The sequence below is a fragment of the Rhinolophus ferrumequinum genome, chromosome 18, assembly GCF_004115265.2.
Source record: "Rhinolophus ferrumequinum isolate MPI-CBG mRhiFer1 chromosome 18, mRhiFer1_v1.p, whole genome shotgun sequence".
In the NCBI taxonomy this organism is placed as follows: domain Eukaryota; kingdom Metazoa; phylum Chordata; class Mammalia; order Chiroptera; family Rhinolophidae; genus Rhinolophus; species Rhinolophus ferrumequinum.
In genome coordinates, this window is record NC_046301.1 from 1,267,653 (window position 1) to 1,284,734 (window position 17,082).

The window sequence follows — 17,082 nt, forward strand, 5'->3', positions numbered from 1 at the left end:
GCGGCTCAAAATCAGGTGTCCCGACACAGGAGAAGCACTCTGTTTTCACGCGTTTCGGTTAACAATGACAGTTTTTAAGGAACAGTCGGCATTTTAAGTTCAGGCATCCGTGAGTCACCGCCGCCGTGCAGCCGCTGTGCTTGGGCGCCTAGTGAGACGCGGCTGGCGCTCTGGCACCACCACCGGAAGTGTGCGCTTGACCTGGAGGAGCCATCACCGGAAGTGTGCGCTTGACCTGGAGGAGCCATCACCGGAAGTGTGTGCTTGACCTGGCGGTACCACCACCGGAAGTGTGCGTTTGACCTGGCGGTACCACCACCGGAAGTGTGCGCTTGACCTGGCGGTACCACCACCGGAAGTGTGCGTTTGACCTGGCGGTACCACCACCGGAAGTGTGTGCTTGACCTGGCGGTACCACCACCGGAACTGTGCGCTTGACCTGGCGGTGCCACCACCGGAACTGTGCGCTTGACCTGGAGGAGCCATCACCGGAAGTGTGTGCTTGACCTGGAGGAGCCATCACCGGAAGTGTGCGCTTGACCTGGAGGAGCCATCACCGGAAGTGTGCGCTTGACCTGGAGGAGCCATCACCGGAAGTGTGCGCTTGACCTAGAGGTATGTCGGAAGGCCAGGAGCTCCTCATTTCCTCATCCCTTCCTTCCACGAGCCTCGCTTTTGAACTATAGCCTATGGAGGCAAAACGTCTTAGGGCACTTTTAAAATTTTTCCGTTTCGAACACTTGGCTAACAATTTTGACTTTATCTTACAGCTAGCGGTATCATTGGGGGTGTCGAACAAAAGCGTGTTTTGCCTGGACTGTGGGAGGGGTTGGGGGGGGGGTCAGCCCGGAGGACAGGAGGCCATGACAGTAAGCCACACGAGGGCAGGGCCGGGGTTAGGGTGGTGGCCGTGGGACAGAAGGAAGAGGTCGTTTTGCCGAGGAGGGATTAAAGGGACTGGCGCTGGGCTGCGGGGGAGAGAGGATCAGACCTGTGGACTCAGGTGCCCCCATGGGGGGCGTGAATGATGTAACAGAAAAGAGAGTAAAGAATTATAAAGAGAACATGGTGGTGGTGGATGTCCTTTGAAAGGAAAAAAAAGAAAATACACTAAAAATGGTCCTGCCACCTAGACAGCACATCACACTGCCAGGGACGGCTGTATTATTTCTCTTTGCTGGTCACCTAACCAGCGACCTCAGTGATGTCTGGGAGCCACGCTGTCATGTCTGGGGCCCCACACTGTCCTGGGCCACACTGGTACTTTCAGTTAGAGTCCATCAGGTGTGATGAAGGACGTTAAAGCTTGCATGAGAAGGGAGAGCGTGCTATCTCTTGGCCGATTCTGGTGAGTTATGGTCAGGTTGTAAGGTGGTCTTCTGCGAGCTCCTATTATGCTTTGATTAATGTTATTTCAGCTGAACCACTGAGTGCCAGGAACTGTGCGAAGCGCTAATAAACAGTGGATTTTCTCTTCGCACAGCCTCTCACCCCCACTTTACACACGAGGACATGAAGCTTAGGAGATGGAGAAGTTTGCTTCCCAAAGCCGGTCAGTGGTGGAGCCATGATTCAAACCCAGGCAGTGCGACTCCAGTCCCAGATCTGAACAAGTATCCTATACCTTCAAGTGCCCTGTTGACTTCAAAAAAGTTACATCATGTCTCGTAAAAATTCCAGACAGGATTTACTTCCATCTCCAACTGTCTCACCTCTTGTGGAGAGTGAGAGTGTCACTTCTTTAGGTAATGCGGGGAGAAGACGCATAATGGGCTTCCGAGGGGATGTTAGTGTCCTCTCCTGTCCAGGAGCGAGTATGTGGACCTTCAGTGCTGCCACGTGTGCGGGTAGGACATGGTGTTTCTCCTGATCCTTCCTTCATTGGGGGCTGTGTGTCCCTGGGGGTGGCGTGGCACACACTGCTCACAACAGCTGATTCCCCATGTCCCCCGACTTGATCTTTCAGAGCCCCAGTTCTTACCAAATATCCTTCTCTCATCCCTTCATCCCTTCTCTGCATAGCAAATGTCTACTCATTTGACAAGTCTTAGGTCAAACTGGATTTCTTAGGAATCAGGAGCCAGTGCCATCTTTCTGGGCCTTTCCACCCCTCTGCGTGAGCCCCTCAGCACACGAGCGGTCACAGGAGCACACGCATTTCTTTTCCCTGTTGTCTGGCATGTAGTAGGGACGTATTAGGGATTGTGGAGCTGATGAATAACCGAAAAACAGGTGTATTTCAGATACTGTGGTGAAATTCCAAGCCTGAGTTAAGCAGCCTTTGTTCTAAGGCGCACAGATGACTTTCAGGGGTCCTGAGGCCTCACAGCCGTTAGGTGAACAGATTTCCTGGGGCTAAGGAGAAAGTGTTTGTGATTTCACTTGAAAGGCACACTGTGCACTGCCTGACTCTGTTGTTAAAGATGTGACTGTTGATGGTGCTTTCTTCAATTTTCCCTTTCCAGTTCTGAATTTCTTTTTGATTGCCCTGTCATCTTGCTGTTCAGAAAGAATGTCCAATTATATTTAATTGCATCACTCTTCCGTTAAAATTTCCACCGTGACCAATTTTTCTGTGATCCTGGATGCTTTATAAGTAATCTATCATTTTTTAAAATTTTCAATTTGAAATAATGACATGCCCAATTTGCTTCTTAGGTTTGTCTAAATGTATATGTCTGTGGATACCAATTGCCTTTATCCATTCCAGCAAAATTGTTTAATTTGCTTTAATTATAAATGTGCCGTTTCTGCTTAGACTAGGCACACTGTAAGATTCTGTTTTTTTTCTGCTGTGATGACTGTTTCTCAGGTGGCCAGTCATAGAGCCAGAACAGCCGCAGGACCCGAGACAATCAGCCTCGGGGATATGGGTAAGATGGAGGCTTTATTTTGCATGCTTAACTGAGCTGATTGACTTTTGCTTTTTGAAGAGAATACATTTTATACACCACCAGGCAGAGATAGTGAAAGGAGCTCTGTTCTCTACCTTCTTGGTTTAAATGGCACGTTCAGGCTCGTTCCTGCGACATTAGTGGAACTCGTGTCAGAGTGAACTTATGCTTCTCCACAGGCGCAGAATGGTGGCCCTTTCGTTTCTGTGCCTTCCATCTATGGGTAGATAGGTAGACAGGGCCTGGCTGGCAAGGGAGTTGGAGTCAAGCATGTAAGCAAGCCATGCAGTGTCCTTCATGCCGAAGTCACCTCCCCAACCACAGAGGCCAACACCTGACCGTGAGATACCATGTCTGCAGTTTGTCATTTAAGCTGCCGCTGTCAGAAGGTCACCATTTGCACAGAATTTTACCTTTCCCGCACTCATGCAGGAGTCACAGTAAGCTACACTAATTTATAGCCAGTTATTGCAACAAGCATTTCCTGAACCCCAGCCATATGCCTAGCCTACATCGGTCTGTGGGAGAAACAGAGCTGAGCAGTGTCTGGGCTCTCAGGCCTCTTTCAATCTGAAGGGACCATCACACAAGTGACACACGGGTGATGGCTGTCACGGAGACTCTGCGAGCGCAAGGGAGGCCAGTTAAGAGAGAACCTCGTTTGTGCCTGTCTATTCTGGAATCTGAGGAACTTTAACTCGGAGTGTGCCTCATATCCTTTTTGCTGTCGGCAGGGCCTGTGGGGAGTGAATGAGCCAAAACAGCATCCAACGACACCGAGCCGGATGGAGCCAAACCAGACTGGCTTGGACCACACTGGACAGACCGAAGCTGGAGTGAACCACACACAGCCCCGAGCGCAGGCTCTCCTATGCTCTTGGTAATTAATATACACGCAAACTACAAATCACAGCTGAACAAGCAAAACTTGGAACCTGAAATCTATGTTTCTTTCTACTTTGGAGTTATTTTCCTGGTCCAGTTGCAGACATATTAACATGTTTGTTTAAGGAATACATGTGTGAACTTTAAACATAAAGGGCTTCAAAGGTCAGCAATCTAACAATTCCTTTGAAAAATTTTCTATATTTTTTTTTAATTAAAAAAGCCACTTCTTTTCAGGAGTTAGAATATCTGATCTCAATGTTTCTGCATTCTTCACATTTTTCTTCCCTTTCCTGGAATCTTTAGACAAATAAACTGTAACACCTCATGGGTCTTAAAAAAAAAATCTGTCACCTACAAATTCTGTTTTCTGTGCCCAATAAGAAGGGATTTGGGGTATGTCACCAGGAGAAGGGGGATTACTAAATGACATTTTCAATTATTAGAGATCTGTGTGATTTAGAGACATTGAATTTAGTGAGTTCACCTTTAATCTGTTTTATAAGAAAGGAAGTGACACTTTATATCATGTGAGAAACTCACTTTTTCAGTTGGAACACAAAGTGTGAAAATACTCTTAACCTTTCAGTGTATGTCCCAGAGTAAAAACAGAACCCTGTTTCTACTTTTCACGTGATACAGACTGTTCTTTGTAATCTCCACCCTGATTAACCTGTCTGTTCTTTACGTGTTGCTATGTCATGATGACAAAGCATTTGATTTCTGCATGAAACTCAGACTAATCTTTACCAAGGACACGCCAAACATGTGCTCATTTCCAAATAAAATCTAGTTTTTTATTAACAAGATTCGCCCAGAGTTGATGACCCCAGCGCACCCTGAAAAATCCCGAGAATCCCGGTGTAGTCTCCTTCACATTCATCTGTGCCTGGAGACTTCATGCAGATAGACACTGAAAGTTAAGGTGTCACCTGGGGGACTCAGGCAGTTCACCAAACACACGTGTAAGTCTTTCCCATGAGCACAGACGTGTAAAGCCTTTGCAGCCTTCACATTGCATGCAGTTACTGAGACAAAGCAAGGATCTGGGAAGGTGTTATTTCTATACCAATCAGGCTCTCACTTTCGTTGTTGCCTGCAACTTTTTAGCCTAATACCTTCCCTCTGTGTGGGAGTGGCCTTCGCTGGAGTGCAGCCGAAGACGATGAAGGGGTCGGCCGTCCTTGCTCGCAATTTGCAGCTGTTACCCAAAGCATTGTAATCAGCATGCTTTGAAAGAATAAGTGATGTGTGAAAGGGAGTGACAGGCAGAAAATTAAAAGTAAAATGATTGTAAAATGGAAATACATCAAGGACTTGGAGAAATTCTCTTGTTGTATTTGGCCAATTAGTCTGAAACAAGCTCTTAAGCCCATGCTCTTATAAATGTCAACTCTATCTGTGCACCAAGAGTGGTTCAGTTCTAACCTATCCATACCCCTGAGATTTAGACGAATAAATGGAAGACACCTGGAGACCGACATTCCAAAGCAAACTTATTTCCAGCTGAGCAACGTTGGATGACAGCATCCCTGCGTTTTACTTTCTCGGTTATGCCTGCTTCTAAACACACGGATACAACCTGGGCATGGACTGAATCTGAGTTGGCAGGTCGCTAATAAGTGCCTTTGTCACAGGGATGTTTCTCTGTTTAAAGAGTTACTTGGATGAATATCCAAAGTACATTGACATGCTGTCTGCAAAACGCTCAAAATCACTTAGCAAGAGGATACGCTAATCACGTACCAGTTGCCCCAAATTCCAGCGCTTGGATGAAACACTTTCCTGTCATGTGTGAGATACCTCTGATTGTCTACAGACCGAATTTCTGAGTGTCCATGTACCCCATGTTCACACCACACACACAGCTCAGGGAGCTCACTACAAACACATTTACCCAGTATCCTGAAACTTTTCCTGTTGAGTTTGTTGCATCAGCGAAACTTTGCTTCTGCCAAACTTTCCCAAGTCTGAGTCATCGCTCAAGAGAGTGTATTTTTCCTGCTGTCTGCTTCCATCACTTGCGTTTCTGAAAGTCTTGATTCAATAATTTGGCAAAGTCTGCTTACAGCCTCAGGTGGTTTTAAGGTATGACTGTAAGTTCTCTTATATCCTTTCAGGCAGATCTGAGCTCCCAACTGAGTGTGAAGTCCAAAACTTTGTGGCCTTGTGGTTTTCCTCCAAAGACTTCTCAGAACCCTGTCACTGCAGGTAGGGTTTCAGCCCCACCTGCACAGGACTGGATGGGTGTGGGAAGCTGTCCACCAAGATAGAGGGTTCCCCTGGATGGAGAGGGCATGAATGTAAACGTACAACCTGTTTGGTGATTTTTCACCTAAATTTTTCTTTCATCTGAAACTGTCATTTAAAAAAAAAAAAAAAAGGTTTTTTTTTTTTTTTTTTTTAAAGGAGAGAAAAACCACAGTGACATCTTGAGATGACATCCCCAAAGACACAGACGTAATTCTGCAGCCGATTTCTTGTCTCCAGCTCAGGCGAGTGTTGTCTCCAGGCCCTGGGATGGTTTTCATTTAGGTCAGAAAGCAGTTCTTCAGATAACTTTTAAAAATCTTCCTTCTGATTGTAACCATGGCGATAAAGATTGTTACACACGTTGGAAATAAGTAAACTCATGAGTCAGATTATCAGCAGGTCAGCAAACCAGTCCATTCCTCCTGTGGGACAGTCTTCCTCGGAATCCGTCGGCTCTGTTGGTTTTGGGAGGGTGATGACTCATACAAGCAGTCTCTACCTTTCCCCCTCCGTCTCAGGGAAGCCTCGTCCGTCCTGAAGACACATTCCACTCATCTGGGGGCTGTTTGAAAAAATGCCAGGCCAGGGCGCCAAGCCAGAGAAACTACATCAGAATCTTTAAAGGTAGAGACTACTTGTATTAAAACAACAAAACAAAAACTCTCAAGTAATTAAAAAATCTAGTGTATTAAAAAATAGTGCCCTAAAAGTCTGTTTTCAGTTGTTGCTTAGTAGGTAATGTTTTGGTTGCGAGCATCCTAAATCTGCTCTTATCAGCTGAGACAAAGGATTTGGGGTGTGACAGAAGCCTGGCACCAGGCTTTGTCCTTTTTTGGGAATGTGAGCTGGATGTAGTGACTGTGAGATTTGTGACTGGTTTCCCTTGAGCCTGGGGTGGGTGTGTGCTCTGTTTCAAGGGGGAGTGAGAGGCTTTGGGGACCAGAGGGCTGACTATGGCAGGCTGATGAGCTGTCACCACACTGTCTGTCTCTCCTGGGCACACAGCTGGGAGACGTGCACATAGTGTGGCCACAGGACCACTGAGTCCCAGCCAATGGAAGGTAGAGAAGTGATTGTGACACTCCTAGGTCTGACTCATAAAAGCACTTAATTCTCTTCCTCAACTCTGAGCACGTAGAGGAGGTCAAGTCACAAGATGGAAGGCGCTTCAGTCTGGAAATTATGAAATGCAAGACGCCTCCCAGGAGAGCCGTCTTACTAAAATCACCTCTACTGGCTACAGTGTGAGCAGCAGACACATTTTTACTATAATAAGCCACTGACATTTGGGGGATTCTTATTTACGACAGTTAGCCTGGAGAGGAAAGTTCTGGAAGATAAATTCCACAATCAGGACTCAGGAAGATCAGGATCCAGGCCAGATGTGCATGCCGGCAGGCACGTCACTCCTCTTATATCTAGAGGTCTGCTACATGTAACTGCGCTCCAGTCATCACCGCCTGCATCTTACCTTATTCTGAACGTCTATGTACTGGAAATCATAATCGGAATGTTCTGGAGTGGACCAGCTGCCTAATCCTGACTCCATCAGTTGGCTGTGGCCAGAGGACAAGCGTCCAGCTGGAGAAGATGTAAGTCTTCTGGGGCGCTTCACCCGCCAGCAGCCAGGGCTCTCCCCACCCCACCCCACCGTTTTTTCTTCTCTTATAGTTCAATTATTGCTGTTCTTAGTTCCACCGTGATTTTGTGGAAATCCCCTCCAAGCTGATATGAAATTAGTAGGACAAAAATAAATAAATGTATAGATAATAAATAGATAAAGGCTCTATTTCTATCCTCTTTTGAAATTAGCAGTCGTATTTATTTCTCCACAGGCCTTTGGCATCATTCATATTCTTCAAACTCGTCAAAGGTTCCAACAGTAGTTCACTGATCTCATTTTCACGTTTCTCTATATCCTGAGATCTAATTATCCTCCCACCATGAGAATTTAGTTCATTTACAACAGTCTGGGTGTTCTCTTCCATATCCCTACTCCTATTCGGTTTTATTTCCTTCTTACCACACTGAAGACTATTATCCTTGACAAGGAAGCGAGAAACGTGATAATGGAAAACGAGCCTCGTGTTGCCCATCCAGGGTAGTGGAGGCTGCCGGAAACGAGCTTTTGTAGTTCATCAGCCTTCTTGATTTGAATTTAAGCAAAAGAGTGGACGCTGTTGTTGAGAGCTATTTTTTTTTTTTAATTTCTGAAAACTCAGAACTGATTTTTTAATACATCTTAAAAATGAGATTTGCAATCCAATTACAGATCAGTGTGCATTGGTTACATTGCAACATTTCTTTATTCTATTTTTCCTTCCAAAATGCTAAGTATGAGGAACGTGAACCAGAAATTACGTGTTGTTATTTTTCTATTAATCTAAGGATTATTAAGAGGTGCATATGTTAAAAGTTCTTAGCCAAATTTGGAGATTGCTAAGAGAAGGAACATTACAAAAATCTGACAAATTATTTTGCAGAATAAGTTGTAATGGTCCTGTTACTAACTGTATCCAGCATTATTAGTTGCTGTAATCCCCGTCCCCCAAATATATTCTTTCTTTCTTTCTTTTTTTTTTGGCAGTTCTTTTAGTCTAAATGGAGGCCACCTGCTTTGTGGATTGCTTTCCGTTCTGGTTGTGGAAGAATGGGTTTGACTTATCCTATTCCAGAAACTTCCTCATGTTGCCATCACATCAACTGGTAAGAAAATAAAGGAAACACATGTATTAACTCTGACGTTGTACCTAAATGGCTTCTTTAGTGCAGCACTTTGTGGTGTGGGTTGGTATTGTTCTCTGATGGTGTAAGGCCTCCCCCCACCCACCCCTCACTTATCGTTCTCCATCAAGTTCATTGTTCAGAGCCAGTTTTGAAACCGAGATTCATTAGGAGCTTTGCATGCACGGACATTGATCTGATGGGCATGTCATCTTCTTACTGATCTTGAAGTGCATTTCCCCCACAATTTCTATCTGGATTTTAAAGTGGGAGCTCCTCAGAGCGCACTCCATGTCCGTGTTCTGGCCTTCTTTAGGTATCGTCTTCTATTTTTCTCAATGGGGTCATTTACGATTGAGGAAACAGAGACTATATTTCTGAGACTCCTAAGCACCGTCTATGACAGAATCTCGTATGGTGAGATCAATACTCTCTGTTTCCTAAATATTTGGCTTTCTGCCTTCAAGGATACATGTCTTCATCTTCTGAGTTATGATAGGCTCTAAAGTGACAGCTTTTTTGTCCTTGTTTCAGTTTTGCAATGAGAAGGAGCAGTGCCTGCTGAGGAAGGCTAGCCACCTTCAAGAGAAGTGGTGGATGATCACATTTTCGGATTTTGCCCTCAAACTTGCTGCCTTGGAAACGTAATTGTTCATGTCTGTGGAGTCCCTCGCCGAGTTGCAGAAACAGCCAGGAACACAGCAAAGTAAAAGGTAAACCAGGAGGCCACTTATGGATTTACACTAACACACTTATTTCAGCCAGGACACGGAGACAGTTACATTAAATGGCGAGCTTATTTTTCCTCTGTCCTCAAATAGACACAACAATTGCAATCTAAAGTCATGAAATCAGATAAATTAAAATGATGTGGACAGTTTTAATCATTAGTGTGGTAGCCTGATGCTATCAGTCTTGGTAAGAGGAGATTTCCTAATAGGACCTATTTTTCACATAGCTATTCAGGAATTTCTAAAGCTTTCAAATGTTTGGGGATTAGTGCTATGGTTATATTTTACTTCTATTTTCATATGTAGAATTATTAAAAAATGAATTACAAAAGCCAAACTTTATTTTTTTAGGAATTATTTACAGTTGAAAAGAACTTTTCATTCTCAAATAAATGTTCCAAAATAGATCTCATCAGACTCCTGGAGGTTTGAGGACACATTTTCAAGGGTCCCAAGTCTCTTTGCCCTTCTGACCAGCTCTCCCGCCTCCTTGGGGGGAGAAAGTCTACTGCAGCTGGTGAGGGCCTTGGCCCCGGATAATACCAGTGACTCCTAGCATTTGGAAGTACAGTGTCTTCCAAATCTAGTCACATCCACTACTGTTTCCATGAGCTGTCTTAAAGCACTGAATCGGGCTACAGTCTTGTCTATAAACCATTCATCTCCTTATTAAAATGAAATCTCTGATCTTTCACTAGCCAATCAGTCCTGAATCACCTGCAAAGGCTCGTGGGTGTTTAAGTCCCAAGTGTCAGTGACATCTGCTCAGAAAGTGCAGAGTGTGTGGAAACCTGACGTGCCCCTCAGACCCCCACTCCTCAGGGTGTTTGCCTATTTCTGCTTTAAACTCCATGTGTTAAAGTTTAACTCTCCAAAAATAACCTCGTTTTCCTATGCTCAGGATCTCTGTGGTGCCTTCCTCCCCGATCCCTGAAAATTTCACTACAACTCAAACCAATCCCATTGGCCTGGCATGGCAGTTTTCTTTTCTCCAAGATGAATTTTTCAGCAAGGCAAGAATTTGTGAGACTATGCTTTATTAGCCAAATAAACCCTTAGGATTTTCTGGTATTTAGGAGTTGCCAATGGCTTCTTATCTTTGTGCCAAGAGTGGATCAGATGGTCTAGAATATTCCACAATAACAGTATCTTTGTTTCTCTTGCCGTTTCTCCTCAGCTGTATGTTTACAGGTCAGCTCGCACAGGACCAAAGGATACACGGTTCTCATGCAGGTAACTGTCTTCCTGCATGCCACCTTCCTGTGTCCAGGCCTCTTTTAGCTGGGGATGCACCTTTATTCCTCGAGTCCAGTGTTAGCTCCATCCCACTGAGTGTCTGTAATTCTCATTAACACTCTCAGGGGACAGTCGCAGCATCAGCTGCTCATTTGACATAAGCTGACCTAGGGGCCCTGCTTTCCCCTCAGCCCCACTTCCCGCTCTCCATGGTAACTTGATCAAACTTGGTCTCCATCCCTCCACACACCGGTCTGCCCTCACGACCCTGGAAATCAGACTCGAGGTGGATCCTGTTAGGTGGGGGGAGGGAGGAGGAGCTCCCGGTAGCTGCAGCCGTCTTTGCCCCTCTCCATTCATATGTCCCATGGGCCTGCTCTGCACCCATGCACTGGATGCAGCGTCAGGTACAAGCCCGGGCAGCGGGAAGGACCTCATGACTGACCACTGCTCTTGCACAGGTGGCGCTGGGCTGGGACACTAACAAAACCGAGGTCTGAGCAGACACAGGGCCAGGATCCTTCTCCTTTGGGGGCTGAGGATGAGTGGACTGTGGAGTGGGTCGGCCCCACGCTCCGTGTTCCTTTCCTCACTTTAACAGTAACCAGTGTGCTGACTCGTCTTCAGCTCATGCTCTCACACAGAATGTCTCATTAGATTCAGATATCTGAATCTGAATAGGAACTCCAGCCCCACAAAAATATGTCTTCTTGACCAAAATCTGACCCTTCACCAGTTCCATCATTTTCCTCCTTCTGAACTTGTCCTCTTTGGCTCATCACACTTGTCCTTAGGCTGTTCCAGGGCCATTGCCACTATCAGAGTCCAGGGACACCTGAGGTGATGCCTGGTCCCAGCTGCCTTCCCTGGGGTTTCTCACCTCCGTGACCATCTGTGATGTGCAGTAGGACAGACTGCCCTTGGCGGACACACCCGTCTTGTCATTGCCCTCTGCAGTCCCCAGAGCAGCAGGTCCCTGCTTCAGTGCTCAGGCCACCTCCACAGGCTGGGGATGGCACGACTGGTCCTCATGTCCTAACGAGGCTCTTCCCTCATCTATTAAGTGACGTGGTGACAGTGACCATAGATGCGGCTCTGGGATGCTGGGCAGATATGTCCCGAGCCACACTCGTTACTGTTATCTCACATCAATGTATGCTGCTCTTCTTACCTTTTGAAACGCTACGCAATTGATTCCACGTTTCTTCACTGCTTCTCCAAATGAGCCCTTTGGGATAAATTTTTCACTGACTTCATGATACAACATACATCTTCCTCCCTTTCTATTTGTGTGTGGTGTTTCCTTTGTCTGGATGGTCAGTCTTATATTCACCTGTCGAGATATTAGGTTCAATTTAGTCTTTATTTCTTCCATGGCCTTAGTCCTTATCCATCCCTTCCGTCTTTAAACTGTGTCAGTCAGAGCCTGCTCCCCGTAACCGTTAATGATACTGTTTTGTAGTTTTTATTCTACTTTCATTGTAGCAACTGCAGTGAGTGGGGTAGGTCACCAATAATAGCATTTTGTCAGTCTGATCGACTGATAGAAGTCGCAAGCATTGCATAATATGGGCAACAGAAACCCACTGTAAAACAGCTTATTTGCATTGTATTAAAAAAGAAACATTACTTTATGGGCTTGAAATTCTAGCTGGATAAGCTCAGCAGTCTTTGTACCAGCGAAGCACAAGGGCCTATCTGCCCACATAATATGTCATGGGAGCTAAATGTGCGTGTGCCCCCGACAGGGAGTCCATCAGCCTGGACTGACACCCGGGCAGATCTGTTACTCATCCTGCTTCTCCCGGCCCCAGGGTTCCATGTTTAAATAACAGGGTGATAGGAGTCGGGCTGGCAATTTAAGTCCTGATTTGCAGTCTCTAGAAGACAGTCTCTCCCCTGTCCCTGGAGGAGGGAAGCCCATCGACGTGTCATTTTTCTGCTTGTGTAACGATGTCGTTTCTCTGGGTTTCTTGCAGGAAAGGCTGCAGCCAACACCTGGTGATGAATGCCGCTCTTCGATGCTCGCCGACGCGCTCTATCCTGACAGCGAGACCTGTGCGGAGTCAGCTTGCTGTGGACTCCACTGCCTCGTCCATTGTGCAGGGAGGTCAGCTAGCTGCACCCCACGTGACGGGGTAAGGAGAGAACTCCAAGTTGAAGTGCACACCAGCGCCCTGTAGCTGCAGCGGTAATGGAACAATAACGAACATTAATGAGACCTGTAGCTGCAGCTTTGTAAATGGGCACCGACAGGAGGCGAGTAACAATTCCCGCTGGGCCAGCGGTCGGCTCCTGTGACTGACTCATCTGAGCGTTCTTCTAGAATGCCTTCTCAGGTTGGGGTATTCCAGAAGTTTCTCCAAGGGCCAGACTGGAAACCACGCTCTAAATGACAGTGCCGAGTCTCACTGCAGGGACGGAGGGCCTGGGCTCTGCCTGGCTCCTTGGGGAAAAGATTCTGTCAGGATCACAGGCAGTTCCTTTGGGAATGGTAGGAAAGGCGGCCAGATTCAAATGCAGAGGAAAGGCAGAGAGCAGCTGCAAACAAAATCTTCTAATTGCATCTCTACAAAGGGCACGGAAAGCCACCTAATGAAAAAACTGAGGTCAAGTGAGGTGAAGACATTTAGTCAAGGTCCTAAAACTTGTTTGTCAGTGTTGGGAGACAGAAGTCCTGGCTCTGGCAGTGACTGTCACCAAGGCGACCGCGGAGGGCCTGGACCAGCTTCTGAGGGAGCACGGCTCGGCGGGGTGGGCAGACACTCTGGGATGGCACAGCCTGCCTAGCAGTTAAACTGACTATAAATGATAGGCTGCCAGAGAAAGGACATGAACGTGTCCAGGTGAGACGACAGCCAGAAATCTATCAAGGCTAATAGCAGCGAGGGGAGTGAAACACAAGACCTGAGCGTCGCTCCCCAAATCCAGGCAGAAGCATCGACCGCCTTCACTGACTTAAAAGTGAACAAACGCACATAACTTCTGGAAGTGCGTTGCTGTCTGGAAAACCCACATCCCTTCTCCTCAGTGCTTGCCAATGATTGTGGACGAGGTCAAATCCTCTCGCGGTTACAGACTTTCATGACATGGTGAATCTCGCTTTGGCAGCAGCTGTCACAGTTACAGTTGTGGATTTGTTGTCCAGTTTATTCGATTAATATGGATCTCTGTCCCAGGAGACTAGGACAGTAGCTGTTTTTACATACTGTTGTGTTATTCTTCCTTAGCATGTGCCTGCACACAGTAGGCACTTAGTTTTAACAAATAAGTGAATAAAGAAATGAAAAAAAGAACCATTTTAGAGAGAAAGTCACACAGCGCATTGTTTTGCGGGCAGTGCCGGTCAGACTGGTCAGGGCGGAGCCCGAGTCCTCACTCACCAGCAAGTGAGGCCGGTAGAACAGGGTGGGTGGCTGGATAGCTACGTGGTACAATATGGATGACTCTTGAAAAGGTGCTCAGTGGAGGGATCTAGACACAAAGGCTACCCAGGGAATGATTACTTGTATATGATACATCTGGAAGAGGCAAATCCATAAAGAGAGAAAGCAGAGGGGTGGTTGCCCAGGGCTGGGGGGAGGGGAAATGAGGACTAAATGTTATTGGACTCCAGTTTACTTCTGGAGTGATGGAAATGTTCTGAAACTAGATAATGCTCATGGTTGCCCATATCTGTAAATACAGCAAAGGACACTGTGTACTTTTAAATTTTGTGGACTGATCCCAATAAAGCTTTTATTAAAATATGAGCAGAAAAAAACCTCAGGTGAAAACAACAAGAACTCACGCCTGCGTGTGTTACTGATACTACGTTCTGAGATTAGCTGGAACTGACAGACATGTAATGCTTTAAGGTAAGCCATTTTTTATATCATAGAATTTATACAGAAAAGTCACTGTTAGATTTTTTTTCTCAATATTTACTCCTGATGGAATGAGCCACTTAGAACAATTACCAGATAGGACTACGAATTACAATCACACAGGATTCTAATGCTTAAGCATTTTTATGAGGAAATATTTCATATCTGAATTCAGAGGAGCACATATGCCACACACATGTGTTACCAGGTTAGGGATTTGTTATGCCTAGTGTAAGGCGTTTTGTCACGAATCTATGTTGACTTTCATCAAGTTCGTCCTGCTTCTATTAATATGATCATATATCTGTTTTTCTTTAATCTGCAAACATGGTAGATTCCACTAACTGATTTTCTAATGGCAAACTGTCCTCACATTAAAATGAAAGAGTAATGCATAATGCAAACCTGGTATATGTGTCTGCCTCCCTCCGTCTGCTGAGTGGACTGGGCCACTGGAGACGACCGTCCCAGGAGCCAGCACCCACCAGTCTGGCCCCTGAGGGTGCAAAGTGTCTTCTATCAGAGAAGGTTTATTTGAGCTGCATGAACACGAGGCCATCAGGACTAAGGCCAACTGAGATTCGATTCTTTCTTGGGATTTGGGGGCCTTCGGAGTAGTGCGAATTCTAGCACCAAACCTGTGTGGGCTTATGGTTAAGCATTAGAAAGGCGAACATCGATATCTCCACGTTTCCCTCTCTGGGTCGGTTTGCTCACGTTCCCTCACCGAGGGCGTCACCCTGCTTCTTCCTCTGCTTACTTCAAATATTTAGATTCTGTGGCTTCTTAACCTCGGCAAAGGTTCCAGGACAAAGGTTGACTCCATTACTGGAGTCACAATTAGGCATTATTTTAGAAGAACTTTCTATGCTTTCACGTAAGGTCAGCTGATATGGGAGAACTCCCTCACTACAGGAATTGTAAGTCCCCTTTCCCGAGTTTCTTAGCTCCTTTGCCCTGGGTTCTAACCACTCTTCTGAACAGTTTCTTAGTCCTAAACTAAAGATTGCTCCTAGCCTGAATCACAGAATGTCTCTCACCTCTGCCTAATAACTCCTTAAAAGCCTGTGAGCTGTAATCATTGTAGCCCGACACCCCCCAGGCCATTCCAGACCTAACTCTTGGATAAACAAACGCCATCCCAGAGACTAAATGGGTTTTAACACTGCTCCAGGCCAGCCCATACCTAACCCCTGGGTGAAATCAAGATAATTGGGCTTCAAGTCATACTCCTGGAGCCAGTGCTTTTAATTTATGAACTAACATCTGTATCTCCTCATCTAAGGGCCGTCAGGATACGAGTTATGTCCCAGCAAGGCTTCCAGTGCACCCCGACCAAGGCAAATATGAGACCCCCTCTTCTTTATTTAAGAACAAATAGGGCAAGAGCTTCGTGAATCCTCAGTAAGTAGGGACAGCTCCGCCCCCTTCTCAGCTTGAAGTTGAGACCTCCTGCCTCTTAATGTGGGATCAACAAGGCAGACAGTTAGAGACCAGTAATGGGGTCTCTGCATTCCTGCACAGCCAACACAATCTACGGGAGCACTGCCGGGAGACCTCCCCCATTCTTCCCTTATCTGCTCTAACATTAACCGCTGTGAGGACTTAACTAAATTAAACCGGACTCTCAAACCTGCCCGGTAGAAGGCCACCAAGACCTCCATCTCACCCGTAGCCTCATTATACCCTGTTTCCCCAAATGAGACCTAGCTGGACAATTGGCTCTAATGTGTCTTTTGGCATTTTATATTATATTTAATATTATATTATATATTATATATTAAAGACCAGTATTATATTATATTATATTATATTATATTATATTATATTATATTTATTATATATTAAAGACCCGGTATTACATTTAATATATGTTAAAGACCCGGTATTATATTATATATTATAAAGACCCGGTCTTATATCATATCATATCATATCATATCATATTATATTATATAAGACCCGGTCTCATAGTAAAATAAGACCGGATCGTATATTCATTTTTGCTCCAAAAGGAGCATTAGAGCTGATGGTCTGGCTGGGTCTTATTTTCGGGGACACACGGTACCATCATTATAATGTGATACGTATGCCCAGAAGTTCATTAATACCATTACAACAGGCTGAACTCTGTGAAGGGGCGTGCGCAGTCTAAGAGGGTGAGGTAATAGCTCTTTATCTATCACAGGTGTCATTCAGAGGGTCCCGCCCCCAGAGGGGAACAGCCCATCCCAGAGAAAAGTAATAAAACTGCCAGACCCCCGCCAACAAAGGGCCTGGAGCCGCTTTTCTTGGTGCTCGGCCCGCTCCTAATTATTTGGAGTGTACTCTCTCTTCTAATAAACTTTTTCACCACTTTACCCCTGTGTCTCGTTTGATTCTTTGCTGCAGACACCAAGAACCTGGACACCATGTCAAGGTGGCCCATCCTCCAGTGACGCAGTGGCTAAGCTTCCCAGTTCTCCCCGAGGCCCGGGTTGGCCCCTGGTGTGA

General features: G+C 45.8%; 2 long non-coding RNA genes across 2 annotated transcripts; both read left to right on the forward strand.

The window, feature by feature from the left end:
- The first annotated feature begins 525 nt into the window (after positions 1 to 525).
- On the forward strand, positions 526 to 6,650 carry LOC117038121 (uncharacterized). The gene is made up of 5 exons (XR_004425630.1): positions 526 to 615; positions 2,813 to 2,873; positions 3,629 to 3,774; positions 5,900 to 5,990; positions 6,189 to 6,650. It is a non-coding gene; the product is annotated as an uncharacterized LOC117038121 (long non-coding RNA).
- Positions 6,651 to 7,346: 696 nt separating this feature from the next.
- Positions 7,347 to 14,820, forward strand: LOC117038120 (uncharacterized). Its single transcript, XR_004425629.1, has 5 exons — positions 7,347 to 7,624; positions 8,620 to 8,738; positions 9,291 to 9,469; positions 10,665 to 10,720; positions 12,703 to 14,820. It is a non-coding gene; the product is annotated as an uncharacterized LOC117038120 (long non-coding RNA).
- Positions 14,821 to 17,082: the final 2,262 nt, after the last annotated feature.